Here is a 19184-nt window from a genome sequence, read left to right as displayed (position 1 = left end):
TTCAAAACCATGCTGGGATACAGTGAGTTTGAACCAGCCCGGGTGGCATGAGACCCTGGTTTCCGTCTGTCTGTCCCAGGGTCGGAACCTGGTCTGACTATCGTGGGATGGCCTGGAGTATTAGATGTGGTTGTCTTAGAAAGGTAAGACAGACTGAACCCGTTCTGAATATAGCCTCAACATGTACGGGTCATGGTTCAGAAGCACAACAAACAACAGAACCTCTATAAGAAAGAAGGGATGGGCCCAACTCGGGCTCCATTTTAGGTTTTATCATCATCAGTGCTGAAATCCCTACAGCAGTCTGCTCTTCGCACCTTCCCCAAGTTCTGTTCCAGATGGAGTGTCAAATTTGAAGGCAGGACATCTGTTGTATGGGGAGGTCGGCAGGTCTGAATTTCACTCATGGTTCCTGTGGTCTTCGCAGGAAACAACAGGACTCACATGGGAACCTTGCAACAATATCAGTTCCTGGATCCTGGGGGTTACAAGCATGTCCTTGTAACCTCTGGATCTCACTCTGGCTGCTAGAAGGTCATGAGTAAATTCCCTCACTATTGTATAGCCTAAAGAATGGGAACAGGAACCCTCAAGTATGCTAGAATTTGCAAACTCCCTCCTACTTTGGTATCATGAGTTCTTCTGGGGTGACTCCTGACCCTTTTGCTTTCTCTCTGCATTTCTCTTATTCTTCTCCCACCTTCCTCTTCTCTCCCCCTTCCTTCTCTCCTTTATTCTTCAACCTCTTCCTTGCCTCTCTCCCTTCCATCCTTTCTTTTTAGCCACAAATACAGAGCCCATTCTTCATTACACACACTGCCCTAGGTCTGGAAAAACTGCCCGGTGCCCTAAAGAAACTCACACTGGGGTCCTTATATACCAAGGATGCTAGGGGGCTCATGAAGCTACACCACTGCCTTCCCGTAGCAACCTCAGCTCTAATGATTCCTGGAACTGCAATTGTTGAGTAGATTAGGAGGAAGAAAAGCAACTTCGCCAGCTACTCTTGCTGAGCCCTCAGGACGGCTCATGGCTTCTCGGCCACAGGTCCACTGGTTTGTGCTCATTCATTGTGAATCAGGCAGGAGTCACCGCTGACCCTGACCCATACCAAGGATGGTCATTTATTTACCCTTTGAAACGTGATCAGGTGGCCCATTAATTTTGCAACATTAATTCTAAGAGGAAATTAGATTCCAACCGGAGTCATTTATCTTTTGAAAAAAGAGCCACAAGAAGGGGACATCGATAATCACGATGCAATTCTCTGAGTTAGGAAGTGGCCAGGACGTTGGTGTCGGACCTCTGTATATCTATATCTAAGGGCTTTGTGGCATTTTCTTAAATGAAAGAATTTGTTTCAAGACCACTTCAAAAGACCATTTCTCCCCAAGATGTAGCCGAGACATTTCCGTGCAAATGAAAGAGTCATTTACACAGAGCCACAGATTGTTCTTCCCCAATATACTTTTTATCCAGAGGAGTCTATCAGAGTTGGGGCGATGGGTTCATTGGTAAGGTATTTACAGGCAAGTACAATGTAAAAAGTAGGTAGGTGTGGTAGCATATCGTTGTAACCTCAGCATTGAGGGAAACAGGCAGATCCTTAAGATGCCCTGGTTGGTCAGCCTCACCTAACGGGCCAGGGTGCCTCAGGTCCCTGTGAGAGACGCTGTGTCAAAAAGCAAGGTGGATGGCCAATGCCTGAAGCAATACCTAAGGGTGACCTCTGGCTTTCACATATGCTTGCACTCATGTGTGCCTTCACACACACACACACACACACACGCACACACGCACGCACAGAGTTCTAATTGAGAAGGGTCTCCATGTGAGCACAGCTGGCCACAGGCTCAGGGTGTCACTAAGTGATCCATTTAGCTACATGAATCTTCCTTTTCAAACTTGTTAGCCTTCTCAAACCTGCTATGTCTTTAAAATGATGATTAGTTTCTCCAAGGATACATCTTCCTTAATATTTTCTAATCCAGAAGTGCTGCCTCCCCTGATTCGTTTACAACCTCCTGATTTAATTCTCCATGCTCTGTCTTCTGTTGAAAATAGTGTTATTTATCCAACATTTTTGGCCCTATTCATCTCTCTCTTATATGACAGTCATATAATTCCAAGATCTTACAAACAATAAATATTAGTTAATGTTATTGCTACAGCTCTGAAGAAAATTCTACATCTGAAGTTCTGTGTAAATGTGGATGGCTTTCATAGCGCTTCTTTTACAAACCAGACAAGTGATGGAACAATGGATGCTGGCGTGTCGTTAGCGCCCAGGTGTGTATGTGATCTCATTGTGCTGAGGCACTTCTCTACGCTGTCTCTGTGTTTTATGAATAACACACGATTCTGTAAGAATGGAAGTCATTTACCAATAACCATAGCTAATGGACCTCATAATATGTATAATTGTTACAGGTGAAAAAATGTGTAAGGAATGACTAAGGGTCCTAATTGGATCATTATACATCATCTACATGGACCAGACTACTATTCTATATCCCATAAATATATACAATAAAGATAAGATGGCAGTAAATAAACTTCCATATACAAGAGAATAAAAACAAAATTTACTCTAATTATGTGTTCTGCTTAACCCAGTTCATCATAAATATTGCCACTCCAACATGTAGTCAGTAATAAAATTGATGAAATATTGCATGCATCTTTGTATACACTATAGCACATCGTAAAACAGACAATAAATTCCTTTGAGAAGGTTTTTTTAAAAAGTGTATCTAACCTTCATGCCACAGTAAGAAGACAAGGAGCTTTGGTGAAAGTAACTGATACAGTTACTTTCGGTTACTCTGATAAAACAACGGGAAAAAGAGTGACGCCAGGAGGTCAGGGTTCATTGTGGCTTAAGGCTCCAGAGAGATGATGTCAGTCTTGACAGGGAAGGCGTGGCCTGTCTGCAGGAAGCTAGGGGATCGCATTTCCATAAACACAGAAATAACAGGAAGAAAAGTAGGAAGTGGAGAGAGGTGTAAGGCCTCAATGTCTGTCCCCAGTGACACACTTCCCCTTGCAAGGATCTACCTTCCAAATGTTCCAGAACCTCCCGGCCACCACAAACTGGAACCAAGTGCTCAAACACCCTAGCCTGTGGGGATAGTTCTCACCAAACTGTCACAAGGTTCTACGCAAATGAATCAGAATTGGATCTGTTTTGTGATTAGCAATTGCTATAGAGATTGTGTCTCAGATAATCAACTAAGAAACAAGAGGACGTCCATGCTCAAAGTGACTTCTTAGAAACCTTTACCAGGAAGGTTTTCTCAATGCTTGACCTTATCTCTTAAAACATGGACACACGTCTTTATTACTTAATTTGGGAAAATTGAATCTATTATTGTTTGTTATCAGAGACTTAGCATGTATGCCATAGGTCTGTCATTTCAAAGTCAGTACATGGCCTGAGTTGTGCAAGGGATTGTGGGTCTCCCAGCACAGACTGGAGGCATCTGAGTATCACACCAGATTCTAAGGACATATGTACACATTCCCCCAGGGACAGAGTCTCAGCACTACATGGCTCAGCCAGCCCTCACGCTTGCCCTCCTCCCATCTGAACCTCTGCAGAGCTGGGACTACAGGATGCACAAGGATGTCTGGCCACTTCCCACATTTTTACATATGATTGTAGAAGAAGCCACTTTGTTATCCACTTTAGAGAAGATTCTAGAAGAGAATGCCTCCCTCTGTACCTTGTCTATGAACACATCAGCATGTCTTCTGGGACATTCTTATCAGCATTAATAATTATTGATAGGCAGAAAGCAAACAAGCAAAATCTCTCAGTTGTTCTTTAAAAACACATCCCAGGCATCTCGGTGTGTTTGACTTTTCTGCTTTGGTGAGAATGTCACAAGTCAAACACTAATGACAACTAAAGACACCACGTCTCAAACAACCTGACAAACGTGAAAGTTTCCTTCGTATTTAGCCAGAACACTGAAATACAGTAAGGACTGAATGTTGGCAAATCGCTGTCTCATGAGTCTTTGAGGGTGCGGACGCTTAATTGGTGGTATTGGTAGAAATATCTGGGTGGATGTCATTTAACTCCTGTGGCAATCCCAAATTAATTTTTGCTAGAGAAGAAACGTGGCAGCTATTTTTAATTTGAAACATTAGAAATGCCAACAGTCAGATGCTAACCACATCTTCTCTCAATTGGCGACACCAGGCAGTGGTCTAAACAGGAGCCCTACAATTGTGGTTTTGGCTTCAGAGTCGCAGCACAGTTGTTAGCATTCAGACTTTAGCAGAGAAAAACACGACTCAGGGTAGAGAAGGGAAAGTACAGACTGTCATGGCAGGCTAACTCAGTTAGACTTGGGCCCAACCCCAGCATCACATGGCTTTCTGGGGTCATCTGCCCAAGCTTGTGCTGGTTTGGTTAACGAGAAAAGATCCACCTGGTGTTTTAGAGCAAAGCAAGACCGTGAGGTGAGCAAAGGCATTTTGGAAATGTGAAGCGACACATGAGCAGATTTTCCAAATATCATGAATGGAAAACCAAACCTTTGCCTTCCAGCAGCTTTCCTGCCTAGGTGTGGTTGCTGTGGATGGTGGCTATGCTCGGGGTGAGATGAGAGCTCTGTGTTCTACCTTGGTCATGCTGAGTTAGTGTCTTTGTTTCTACTCTCATACCCACAAACATACTACATCTGCCCAGGTCTGTTCTGTAGATTAAGAACCAACGACAGCTGTTCTGCTCATCCATTCAAACAACCTAGCAATTCGACACCAAGTCCCCACACAGGGGCATTGCACACGCCAGATGCCAGAATACACACAGGAAAATAGTGCCAACATTTCCTTACATTATCTAAATTTTTTAACATCAAGATTGTAGACATGTCTCACATACATGGGTGTGTCTGACTCTTATGTGGGAAGACATAGATACAGATGCAATAGAATACAGCTCAAAAATAAACTATATGTATCAACATGGACAAGTATCATATCAGAGTAATTTGCAGAAGACATATAAATGTGAGAGCATAGTTTGATATTTACATATGTTAATTAATACATAACTGTATTTTAGAATAATCATGTATTAAATATAAATCAAAATGTAGGAATGAAAACCGCTCCAACAAGGGGATGGTTCCTGCCGTAGGCCTGGGAAGAGAATGGTGTGACGGGACTTAATTAATTTTCGTTTTCTATATATTTTACTGGGTAGAGAGCTAAAAAGTTAATTGCATCTTTTTTATAACTACTACAATTAATCAACAAAAGTTATACTGTTCTTTATTTAATGTAACTCATTCTAATTAGTCTTTGAAAGTCTAGGGGCAAAAAGATAAAGCAGGAATGCAGAACTGAGCCCTTCCAGATACTCCAGGGAAGAGGTCAGACGAGGACCAGTCCCAGGCAGGACGACAAAAGGGAAGAAGCCAGTGGGAGGCAAGGTTTGATCTTCTCCACACAGATACAAAGAACAGGCATGGGAGGTAAGCCAGCAGAACATGGCTGGATTACCTCTGAGATTGAAATGGGACCAAAGATGGAGCCAGAGAGTGACATTAGCTGCAGAGAGCCATGCTGCTTGGTGCCGTTTTCAGGATGAAGGATGGAGGATCAGCTGAGAGTTCTGTTGTCCCCGGGTCCCGCTGTTCCTGTGTTCCCTCTGCTACTGTCTCATGATAGTAAAGTCACTATCCTGCCCTATTCCTCCCTTTGCCCGAGCACGAGAGGATCGACCCTGAGGGGAAGTCCTCTCATCTCTCCAACCTAAGTCTTCACCCATTCTGCTCAGAGCAGGTGAGAGCCGGTCCAGCAAAATGTCCTGAGCTCTAGTCCCTGGATTTCATGGTAGAATGAGAAAGACATTCCCCACAGCTGTGCTCGACTTCCCTATACCCATAAGCCTGAAGACACTCACACGGGCATGAATTATACATTTTAAAATACCTTTAAAAATACTTTCCAGGTGGACCGAAGGCAAGGGTAGTCTCAAGGCGGGAGTGATGGCTTCTGTGTGGAGTGTCTACAGTCCAAGGAAGCAAAAGGTTGGTGGCTGGGAGCGTGACCTTGCTATACAAGAGTTGCGTCTCTAAAACAATGAAGTTTTCTTCTATGAAGGCCCAAAATATAAAATCAAGAACTGAAAAGTAGAATTAAGGAGTAATGTGGGATTAAACCTGGGTTAATGGACTCAAGAGGAGGCAGAGAGGACTTGAGGCTCTGGATGAGTTGCAAAGTATAGCTGAAATGTACAATGGAGGAATCTCAGCTGAGCAGGATCTAGGAGCAGCCAGTGGGGAAAACGGAGTGATTTAAGAAAGGCCGAGACTTTAGAGACCTAGCTGGAGGCAGAGCATGAATGGCAGGGCTTGGGTTGAACACACGGGGAACTGAGTGTAATGCAAACATGCATCAGATGGACCAGACTGAGAAGACAGGGGCGAACTGGGCTTCAGCCCTGAAGGTTGCCAGGGAAGATGCCGTGATGGAGGGATAGTGAGGCAAGCCGGCTGGATGGCAGAGACAGCCGCGGAGCATGAGGAGTAAGGGTCACAAACTAGCAGGAGACAAATGGGTGGGTAGATGCTTTGTCCCCAACCCACAACCATCCTAGTTTTATAGCTGGAAAAGTGAGGATAGTGAACATAGAAAGACTTCAACTAGAGAAAAAAATAACTGCACACAAATGAGAACTAAACAGTGAGGGCCAAAGAGCAAGGGCTTTTCTGATGGCTTTCCCGACAACCTGGTCTTCACAGTGAATATCCCTATCCCCGGGCAGTGCGGCTTGTCTGCCTTTTCTCTACGCATGGCTGTTTGAACTTCAATTTTAAGATGAGTTCAGATAATCAGGTACAAGAATGAGACAGAAATATAAAAAATGAGGTAGACATGCACATGGGTCTTACAAATATGGTCACAGCCTGCCCGGTGCTGCCGGAACAGAGCACCTCATTTCTAAAGAGCCAGATGAACTCTCCAGCTCTGGAGGCTGGGAGTAAAAGGCTGAAAGGCCTGTGTCTGGCAAGGACTTCTGTGACCCATCACCTCACCACGGTAGAAGGCACCCGATGAAGAGACAGCAGAGTGAACGGCAAACGAGAGAGGGGAGTTCCCTTCTATGACAAACCAGTTCAGAATAATAACGGCACTCCCACCATGGTGACTGTTCCTGAGGGAAGATCATCAAGAATCCAGTCACCTCTCAATACTGTGGCGGTGGACGGTTTCCGAGCCATGAAGTTGGGGAGATTGGGGGTACAAAATTCAAATCATAGCACTATATAACAATTTGTATAAATAAGCACATGAGCTGAATGTCTACACTTCTGCGTTTGCTTGCTTTTTTCTAAACAAAGAGACAAATTCCTCCGATGGTGGGAGGAATGCTCGGAACACACTGAATCAGACCCGAATAGTCAGACAACGGCCTTTCATACTAAAAATACAAAAACCACCCCCCAAATCCGAAGGATGGGGAAGAAAGAAGGTATGCGTGAGAAACAAGCTCTCCCTGCTTGGCAGGTAAGAAGTCATTCTTTGCACCTTCCGTCTAGACTAGAGTTCAGAGAGAGACAGTGACCTGATGCTGATGCTGTTCATGGTTTGCCTTTTGCAGTTGTTAAACATAACCACTCATAACCTTAGCTTTAAAAATAATCTGGATGAAGATGATTAAGAAAAGGAAGTGATGCTTGGTTGTTCCTCGAAGCCAGAGAGGAAATATATTAGCTTCTTTTCTCTTTGCTGTTAAAAAATTTTTTTAAATGCCCCCACAAGGCAAGTTGAAGAAGGAGAGGTTTAGTCTATCTCACAGTTTGAGGGGATACAGTCCAACAGGCTGAAGGCAGGCCACTGTGACACTGTATGCACAGTTGGGAGGCAGAGAGGGATTAATGCAGGTCTCTGTTTCCTTTCCTCCCACCCCCCTTTTTATTCATTTCAGGACCCCATCCCAGATAGAGGGATTCTAGACAAGGAATTAATCTAAATATGTGTAAACTTAGTTTGTCCAGAACAACTAGACTGGCATCTGGGTGAGGTTAAATTATCCTTTCTTATGCATACATCATACATACATACCACAGACCAGCTTATACTATTATAACACAGTAAACCGTGTTCCGCAGGACTGGAGAAAAAAAGAATCAGGCAGAAATGAATGGTCAGGAGGCAGCCTGGTTTACCCACTGAGTGGGCATCCTGTAGCAAGCTGACAGCAAGGCCAGTCTGAAGCGAGGCGCTCATTTCTCAGAAAGCAGTATTTACCTAATTAAGAGCTTCTCCGTGGTCCCCAGTTACTTAATTGTGTCATTAGCAAGACTTCTGACATAAAGAGCAATTCGAGTCTTGAGTGCCTGCCTGGCCCGGGGTAGGGAAGCCCAGTGGAGTGGCTCCCGGTGGGGCTGGCAGTGGCCTGTTGCTTTATGTACCACGCAAAATAAAATAATTGGTCCCCAGAGGGGCTGTCTCCTCAGCTGCCAGCTGGGAAGGATTTTTTTCTCTGTGAATAAAAGCCAAGCCTGCACAGCACCTCAGTGGAATATTAACCGCGTCTCTGGTGCTCAGACGCTCGGGGCAGGCAGTGGGTCCGAGGATTTGCTCTGAAGACCTGCGCTCTGACAGCGAGAGCATCAGTGTTGGTCAGGGGAATAAAGCAGTCAGGCTTCCTGGTTCTCAGACTAATAAATGCTCCTTGTATCATTAAGGCCTCCCCTTGGGTGGAATCGCAAGGGCTGATTCAGAATTGGAGTCCAAAGGATGCTTCTTAGTTCTTGTAACATCAGAAGGCAAATAGTCAGATTTGAGGAAGACCATACCGGTGACAGGTACGAGCCTCCAGCTACTTGGTTTTCTCCAGACTATAACAACAACAATAAAAATTTAAAGTGGTGAAGACAGTATTTAACCCCTCCCCCAGGGAATTGTATCAGTATATTTACAACGCCTTTCTGTTGTTGCATTTCTTAGTTGAGATAATTCACACATAATAAAATACTGTGCAATTCCAGGCTGGGAAGATGGCTTAGTGGGTAAATGTCTGCTATGAAGTAAAAGACAAAGACAAGAGTTTAGTTTCCCAACACCATAAAGATGCTGGGAGGGTGTGGCGGCCCACTTGCAATCCTAGCCAATGAGGGGTGGAGACGGGGGATCCCTGGGACAAACCAACTATCCAGAGAAGCCCAACTAGCTAGCGGCATCAAGGGAGAAACCACACTTCAATACATAAGATGGAGAGTAATCAACAAAGGCCTCCATTCCAATGTGCACACAAGCACATGCATACACACACACACAACACATTACACATGCACACACGCATCATACAATTCACTTCATCTGGCATATTCCACTACCAGTATCCAATTCACAAGGTTTTATCAACTCCCTCAAGCCCTGAATTCACCTCTTTCACTCCTCCCAGCCACAGGCAGCTGTGGGTTTGTCCACTATGGGCAGAAAGTTTCTGATTAAGGAGGTTTTATGTATCTGACAGGCCTCTAACTGGTGTGGAGGAAAGAAGCAACATAGCACTGTTGGGATGAGGAACTTTCTGGAGTGTCTTATCTGGAATCGGAAGTTAAACAGGACAGAGCAGAGACTGTCAATGCTCGTCCGTGTTCCTCCCTTCCTTTTTCTGGCATACCACTGTGAGCAAAGGCTGTCACGGAACTTTCACTATACCGTGTTGGAAGACAGCCTGTTTTGTTCTTGTATTTTAAACTAAAAAGAGTGAAAAAATTCAGGATATAAACATTTTCGTTTGTATTTTGAGTTTTTATTTCTGGACCTTTGACATCAATGTTGCCGATAGGTACCATAAATAGAAACAAAAATTCACTCTGTTCTTCCAAAGTGCTGGAAAATAGAAACAAAAGCTAGAGAAAAGCTTAATGAAATTTTATTCTCAAAGAGGGGATTTAGATTTTTCTGAGTCTTTGAACAGAAGATTCAAATTTACTTAGTCAAGAAAGCCAGTTAAAAGTTAGCCATCATAGGGCTGGAGAGATGGCTCGGTGCTAAGGAGCGGCCCCTGTGCCTGGGAAGGACTGGAGTTCAGTTCCCAGCCTACCTTAGGTGATTACTATCACCTCACGTGCACATGCAAACACACACACACACAAATAAAAACTAAATTCATCTTTGGAAATCAGTCATAGTATACGCATAGATATTAAATATTCTGGAAATGACACTGAGAATTGAGCCACTCAAACAGCTTTTGGGTGTACGTCTTCCCATGCTGGTTCTCACAGTTGATGTACAACCATTAGCTCAAGGTTGCTATTGGCTTTCTCAGAGGAAGCTTGAACACCTGCTGTCCTTAACCAAACCTGTGCCAACTCTCTGCTTGAAGAAGAGAGACTTGGCATGTCTTTTCTAGAGTGGTGGGTGGAGAGGGAGCTGTTTAAGGCTACTTTTCCTCAGTACAGCTCTCAGGATGGGCAACATCTAAGTCTTGGTTCTCCCAGAAAACAAGGGCTTTCATGTATTTTAATTTTTGGCAAAGATCCCTAAGAAAAGGAGTGGGAGACTAGACAACTAGACAGATGGGAATAAAGAATAACCCAACCGCAGGTATCCCACTGGGCTGCATCTTGAGGCTTGAGTCCCCCACTGCAGAGCATCCTGACCTTATGATGGAGGAAGGTCATTGGTTAAATAATAAAGAAACTGCCTAGGTCCATTGGATAGGCCAACCCTTAGGTGGGTGGAGTAAACAGACAAAATGCTGGGAAAAAGAAGCCGAGTCAGGAGTCGCCATGATTCTCCCACTCCAGACAGACGCAGGTTAAGATCCTCCCTGGTAAGCCAGCTCGTGGGGCTAGAAATGGGTTAGATCAATATATAAGAGCTAGCCAATAAGAGGCTGGAGCTAATGGGCCAAGCAGTGTTTAAAAGAATACAGTTTCCGTGTAATTATTTCGGGGCATAAGCTAGCCATGCGGGCGGCTGGGTGCCGGGGACGCAGCCCCGCCGCTCTTATTACAACAACCTTACATTCTGGAGAAAAATGTGCAGGCATGAAAAGCACCACCTACAGTTTGGGGCACATAGCAGGTGTATGTCTGCTTGGGATGCTCCAATTCATACAAGCAGTAGACAGCAAAGAAGAACAGAGGGGTCTTGGCAGGAAAGAGGCTCCGAGCAAGCAGAGCTCGGCATAGTGTGACAGCATCTGTGCAGAGGATGCTGTGCTGTTAAACCTGTGTGGTAGAGAAACAGGACCAGCATCTCTGTGGGCGCTGGAGTAGGCACGATCCAGATAGAACCACGGGAGAGCATCAGGCTCAGCATCTCAGTGAGGGTGAACCAGACACTCACTAGTAGCTGTTATGCTCCTCAGATATGCGGGAGGCTTTGAAGAGCTCATTCCAGAATTCAAAGGCCCTGACATTTGCTGTTTGTGAAGAACTGCATTGGCCAATTCTTCTAGGCTTATTCAAACAATATCTGATATATTAATTATTTCTTTATCTATGACCAAACAACTCAAGAGAACAACTCAGGGTTTTAATCTGTCTATCATGGTGGGAAAGGCAGAGAGGAACAACTTTTGGTAGTTGGGGATCCAAAAAGGGAAAAAGGAAATACAGAAAGGAGGCAGGACAAGACACAATCCCTAAGGACATGCCCCTAATTATCTTCCAAATAGGCCCCATCTGCAACTTTCCTGACTTTCCAATGAGGCCAGTGTGTTCTGAATGCATCAAGGATTAATGGATTAATGCGTTCATTAGGTCAGAAACTTCATGATCTAGCTGCCCCTGGAAACATCATCACAGACACCCCCAGAGGTGGCCTTCATTATAACTCCCTAAACATCTCAGTCCAGTCAAGTTGGCAAGAAAGTTAGGTGGGCTGGGATCATTATCAGAAAGAACATTTTGGGGCTCTTCAAGTGCCAGTGTGGATGAGCAGAGTGTAGGCGTACCTTTGTAGAAGAGCAAAAGGCAATGGGAGGCAATTCTTAAGACAAAACCTGCTTCTTGGCCCAGAAACTCCGCTTTACAAACTGATCCAGGCTGCTGAGATGTCTGAGTGACAACGACTTGCTGCCAAGGCTGATGACACAGTTTGATCCCCTTCACCAACATGGCCAAACGAGAGAACCCACGCCAGCAGGTTGTCTCTGTGCCATAGCCTGTGTTCTCATACGTGCATGTGTGTGAGCACAATCAATCAAACAACCAATGCGATAAAAGAACTGCAGCCTGAGGATAAGGGCACGAACTTCCACGAAGAACTGTGCAGAGATGCATATTAGAACTCCCAAGAGCACTGGGAAGTGGACCATAATTCTTAAGTCTACCAGCTGAGGAATACTTAAATACATTTTAGCATAACTCAACATCGTGGTATACAAAAGGCATTAAAATACTGTGGCAGACATGTGTACACGTTAACACAGAAAGGCGATGTCAACACTTCAAGCAATAAAGCTGAGTACCATTCTATGGGGGTCCTCTTCTATAACCTGAGGCATGGAGGGAGAGACATCGAGGCAGATGGCTTCCGAGAGCTCAGCGCTGTCACGTTTCAGGGCCTGCTCACCCCGTGCTTCTACCCAGTGTGTTGTCTGGGACTGTAGTCTGCACTGCTGTTTTCAAAACTGGACAAGAGAAGTGAAGTGAAACTTGATTTGGGGCAAAAAGTGAAAATAAATGGAGGATCAGATCCTCCCTTCCCAAATTTAGTCCAGGTATGTCACTTGGTACAGCAGCGACTTGGGTTGCAGGGCCATGCTATTGACACAAAGGTTTGGACTATCTTAATCTTGTTCGGGTCTTTTTGTTTTTGTTTGGTTGCTCTTTGTTTTGTTTTGTGCTATTACTTTTTTGTTTTGTTTTTGTTTTTAAGAGTCAGGCACAAATATCCACGGACACTTCCCATCCTTCTTCACTGCTTTGGGCTCACTGAGCATGACCGGGAATCCTCCACTCACTCTTGGTCTTCAGGGTATGTGTGAGTCACTTAGAGACTGGCAGTAAGATCAGTATCAGGACAACATTCCCGCGCAACTCCTAAACACACGCTTGCTTCACTGTCTCCTCCCAGTGTCCGCTGGGTTCATGTGACACTTGGGCCTCACCTTAGCATACTTCAGGAAGATAGGATTTATTAGTGGATGTGTTAGGTCAAGGCGTCTTACACAATATGTCAATAGCACATATGCAAACTATTGATTGTTTGCCAATAAAGTAAATTTTGCCAGTCTTTTAATTAGTTGCTAGATTAATTAGACTGACATGCTAAATAATGAATTAGCTATTCAGAGCACTGCTGGTGAGTGTCTTCCTGTGGCTTAGCTGTACACACCTTCTGATTCATTATGAGGCTACATGATGCTCATCAGATACAGGCATTGTATTCTAATTCACTGCTGGTTGGCCATTCCTACACAGTAGTTATGGGTATCACGATTAGCGAAATAGTCCCTTTGTTCTTCCTTGTATCACATGAACAACCCTCTGCAAGTCATTTATAGCTGGCTGTGCAAACATTCTCTAAGCCCATACCTTTCTCCTTTCCAGTCCTGTAAGATTCTTCATTTTGACTTCTGGAAGGATTAGGGCTATGTCTTAGGATGGGTTTCTATTGCTATAATAAAAAGTCATGACCAAAAGCAACTTGAGAAGGAAAGGGTTTATTTCACTCACACTTTCGTACAACAGCACATGATCAAAAGCAGTGAGGACAGGAACCCAAACCAAGCAGGGCAGGAACCCAGAGGCAGGAGCTGATGCAGAGGAACTCACACAGGGCAGGAACCCGGAGGCAGGAGCTGATGCAGAGGAACTTACACAGGGCAGGAACCAGGTGGCAGGAGCTGATACAGAGGCTGTGTAGAGGTGCTGCTTACTGGCTTGCTCAGCCTGCTTTCTTGTAGAACCCAGGACCACCAGTCCAAGGATGACATCACTCACGATGGACTGGGCCCTGCCAATCAATCATTAATTAAGGAAATGCCTACAGCCCAATCTTCTGAAGACATTTTTTTGAAGGGGGTGGCTCCCTCCCCTTAGATAACTGTAGCTTGTCAGGTTGACATCAGACTGTCTGAAACAGGTTGTATCGCAGATTCCAGAAGGCTAGTGTCCCACACTCTGGGATCTTCCATCTATGCTATAAGGAATGACAAAGACTCTTGGAAGTCTGACTTGCTTTCAAAACAAGACTGAATATCCAAGAAGAGGTGATAGCAATGTGTGGGTGTCAGGAGTTCCAGGAGGAAAATGGCTCAAGGGAAGCCTTTGCTGGGAAGCTGCTCCTCTTGGCTCATGTTCGATGGAGCACATCTCCCCACAGTGAGCATCTCTCAGGGAATCCCAGAAGATGGACTTCTGCCCCATCTGCTGGCTTTTGCCCCACCACCTTAGACAGAGCATAGATTTTGTTTGCTTTTTGTTGCCTTGAGAACACAACACAATGTGTGAAAACAACTTTTATGAATCTTCCTGAAATTTTTGAATCTAGAAGTACTTTTTCAAACAACTTATTTTTTTTTATCCTAAGTTATCGTATTTCTTTTGAGTTTTATGGTGTTTCATGGGCCTCGTCTTCAGCAGTTCTGACCTAGTGAGTATGGGCTGGGCTGGATTTCTTTCTTTACTGATTAAAAAGCTGTCTGGGTGATCCTACAGTTTCTGAGTTTCACAACAGCTGACTGGGTCACTCGGCCTCCAAGAACAGCAAAACACCGTCACCAGCTTATGTAATTTTCTGGCATAGACAATCCTCTCCTACAGTCATTTGTAATTCCAATATCTACCAAGGATATAAATATGTATCAGTTATGGTTTGATCCTGGGAACGGAGGCAATGCTATGAGCTGGGAAATAAAACAAAACCTAGCAGACTTTATCAGTGGGACCTCAATAAATGTGTATACTTCTGCTTAGCAAAAACAGGAATATCAAACCACGTCTGTCTTTCTCTTTCTCAATGATTTATGGAGGCCACCACAGTGAGGGCACTGGGACACGATACCATCGAGCCTAATTTTCTCAAAGGAATGGCTTAGAAGTGGACACAACAGTAGAACCGTTGCTTTCAAACATCATTGTCCCTGAGTCTCAGTATAAGGTAGATCTGAGCATGTAGGACATGTAAGATCCATAACACTATGAGAACATGCAAATGGCATGTACGAGACCACAGTGGAATTTTAGTAGTGTGTAAGCTCTAACTCCCTCCTGTTTGGAGGACCCCCCCCCTCTTCTCTGTGTTTACATGGACACACACCATGAAGTCTCTGCTCTAAGTGACTCTGCCATTTCTCAGCCAGCACGCATGGCTAAGGGTGAGGTTAGGGGAGCTGAGGAGGCACCCCTGCTTTTTGCTCTCTGGGAAATCTCTTGCCTAAAAGGGAGTCGGACTGTTAAGTTCCTTGTCTCTCTGCTGCTTGGAGAATTCTAGCTCAGGATAGTTTTAAGACGCGATTACTGCTGTCAGTCTCAGCTTTCTCTCCAATCTAGCCTTTGTCTACACTGAAGAAGCTTCCTGTCTTCTCCACGCTTGGGCTTCCACTGCTATCACTGAATGAAGTAGGTGTGCTGGCCAATCCTCGCTGTCGACTGGATTCAGAACTGCCTTGGAGACACTTCCAGGCTCATGTGGAATGGTGTTTTCAAAGACGTTTAACTTAAGAGAAAGACTACCCTGCCTTTGACTACGGTAGGTACCATCCCATGGGCTGGCATTCCAGACTAAATGAAATGGGGGAAGAGAAAGCCAACTTAAGTGCCAGCCTCCATCTTCCCCTGTTTCCTGACGATGTGACCCGCTACTCAACACCAACTGGGTGACGCGAGTGAAGCTGTGCTTTCCTTTCACGGCAAACTGACTGCACCTTCTAAAACCAGGAAACAGAAATGAAACCTTCTCCCCACAATGGTTGTCAGGGATTTTGTTATGGCCACAAGGAAAATTACCAGCATCACAGGGAACAGCAAGAATCCTTTTGACCTTTCTCCACGATATGTTCTTACTAAAGGGAAATTCGGGAGAATCACACAGGTTTTCAAGGTAGTGAAATGTTACTGCTGGCATACGTTCTAAAGAGTACAGTCTGGCTTTGCCGTTTCTCAGCTGTGTGTCCTCGGGAGATCTGGTAACCTCCTCCTATCCCACTTGCCTCATCTATAAAGTGAATCTTCCTTCAAGATCACCGCGAAGTTTATCTAAACTAATATTTGTGTTGAGTCAACTGTTTACAATACCGTCTGGCATGTGATTAGCGCCTCTGTGTCTGATCACAGCAATATTATTTATTTTTGTTGACGTTTTGTTGCACAATATGGAAAAGTTTTTGACTCGTGACAGAAATAAACTCAGAGCCTTTTCTGCTGTGTTTTTGTCTAAGACTACCTTATAGTGTCAAACGGTTTCCCTGGTAACCACAGTGGCAGGAGACAGTGCAGTCAGCCCCTAAGCATTGGCTGCTGTACTACAGTAACAGCTAGGATGTCAGAATTGGCTCGACTGGGCTGGACTGGAGAGAGGGCTCAGTTGTCAAAGGGCAAAGAGACTGTTTTCTGAACTGTGTTCTAAGAAATGAAATTTTGATTTAAACTACCTCAAACACTTTAAACTCTACAATAAATATAAATTCACCCATGATCTCTTGGAGGAAGCAGAATGCCTCCAAAGATTATATGCTCTGAATGCTCAAAATATGCAGGCATGTGAGTGTGCCAACATGCACAGCAAAAATGAATTCCATATGTGATGAGCTGAGACTTAGAGGGTTAGGGCTGGGTACCACTCCACTAGAGAACCTGGGTTCTGTTTCCAGCTACCATACCATACAGTTCACAACTGCCGGTAACTCTGGCCCTAAGGGAGTCTAGTTCCTCTCTTCTGGCCTCTCTGGTACTTCACTCACAGGAAAGTACACACGCACACACATGATTGTACACACACACACAATTGCACATACACACACATGATTGCACATACATATATAGGCACACACATGCACACATGGTTGCATACACACTATTGCACCCACACACACAGATACAAGCACACACAGGCACACATACGCACACATGATTGCGCACACACACACATAACACACACATGATTGTGCACACACACATACACACACGATTACACACACACACATACAGGCACATTCACAAACACATGCACACACACACAAATGGGCATGAACAAATTATATAAATAATAAAAATTTTAAAAATAGTTAATAAAGTGTCAAGGGGCTTTTGTTTATTGTAGAGTTTAAAGTAATTCAATATTGTAAGCCAAAATTGAATAAATACAAAAATCCTGAAGTAACTTCTTAGAGCATAGTTTAGAAACCAGTACTTTAAAGTAGAATGGATTAAATCCATTTTTTCTTCCAGCAAGGCCTTATAACAGAAGGTCTTATAATACAGAGCTTTTTATGTTACAGGTAGGACTTAAAAAATAGAGCTTTAAAAAGTAGTGAAGATGTCAGGAGAAAGACAAGCTCATGCTGCAAACCATGGGGTTGAGGTTTAAATTTAGGCAGAACCCTGAAGTTGGGGACACGCCCTCTGAGTTATTCCTCTGTCTTCCCAGTGTCACTCAGCTCCAGGGGTCTCCATTCATGCGGCCACATGAATGGCGTAAGGTAGACGGGAGCGCTGTGTTCGAGGCTTCTCCTGGGGGCTCTGGTAGTATTCTCTGAGTATCATTTGGACAAGTCACCAATATATTACTTCCTACAAGATGCAGGAGAATGCCCCCCCGAAGCTTTGGGGATCTGCAAACATGTGGCTGGGCCACCTTTCACAGAGAAAGGGAGCTTGCCTATGAGACAGAGCTGAGCAGTGGTGGTGGGCAAGCAGCTAGGACCATCTAGGTGAACCTCAGGCCATCAGAGAGTTCATAAAGGGGAGTGGTCTTCTGCCTCTAGACTGAGAATCAGAGATGAGATCCGGCAGACTTTGAGGATGGGATGGGGAGGATAAAGCCAAGGAGAGCAGGCTCCTCAGGAAACCAGGAAACACAAGGAAACCGGTGTTTCAAGAGAGCCTGAAAGAAAGGACTAGCCCTGCTGAAACTGTGATTCAATCCAGTGAGAATTATGGTGAATTTCTACCTCCTTGTGGATTTCTCTAAGGTGGTAAGATTGGAGTGACTTGTTACACAGAAAACCAAAACAAGTCATTAGCATCCAAAGCCTAGAATGTTTACCAAGACATTGTCATTTTCAGTGAGCTTCCCCTTGGATGTATAAGCAAGCAAATGGCTGCCTACTTCCTTGTTGACAAATTGGACCTGACTCCCGTGCGAAGACTGACTCCCAGAGATACTGGCACGATAGCCAGTGGGTTAGACCTAAGCGGGCAGGCAGGAAGGAAGAGCAGGCTGGCTCCTGAGCACTCGGCTTGCTGCAGGGGAGAGATGTCGTCCCTTCCCTTTCTTTTCCCTCACTCAGGGGACAACACGAAGGCCAGGCATTCACAGCACCCATTACCCTTCTTACATAGGTAGTGCCACCACTGTTCTTATCTGCAGGCAAGGGAACTGGAAGACAGGTAGGCGAAGAGCTTGCCAGGGTCATATGCTAATAAGTGGTGGAGTCAGGACACAGTCCTACACAGTCTGGCTTCAGAGTCTGTGGCTTGACTGTTACAGCCCACGGGCTTGCATACAAATAAGATGAAGGGCAAGGCGCTGCGTGGAACAATGGGAATGAGAGGAGGTGCCGCATGCAGGGCGCCAGGCAAACATCAAAGTGACAGGCTCTTTTGAAGGCGATGGAAAATGCCAACCGAGACAGTAGCATTTTATCTTACACTGCGAACTGGTGATAATAGCTGACACTTACTTTCGCCTGTATGTTATCTCTTGTTATGTAACCGTTCAGAATGTAATGGTTTAAAATAACAAGCAGTTGGCCACGCTCACAAGTCTACCTGTTACCCATTCAGTTCTCGTGGGACTGAACTGGTGTCGGTTTTAACTCGGGGAGGCAGCTGTTGTCCATGGCAGCTGAGCTGGCTCCAATGTCTGGGGCTGCCTGGCTAGAGGCTATGCTGCCTCAGTCTCCCTCACCTGTTCGGGCCTCCTGTATGCCAGCCCAGGCATGTTTGCACGGAGGCCACCTGACAAGGTATTAATTTCTGATGAGAGTCATTGCCGAGTAAGAAACAAAGAATTTCCAGAAATCGAGGCAA

The sequence above is a fragment of the Chionomys nivalis genome, chromosome 3, assembly GCF_950005125.1.
Source record: "Chionomys nivalis chromosome 3, mChiNiv1.1, whole genome shotgun sequence".
NCBI classification, from domain to species: domain Eukaryota; kingdom Metazoa; phylum Chordata; class Mammalia; order Rodentia; family Cricetidae; genus Chionomys; species Chionomys nivalis.
The sequence above is the reverse complement of the archived record's forward strand: the minus strand, read 5'-3'. Positions refer to the sequence as shown.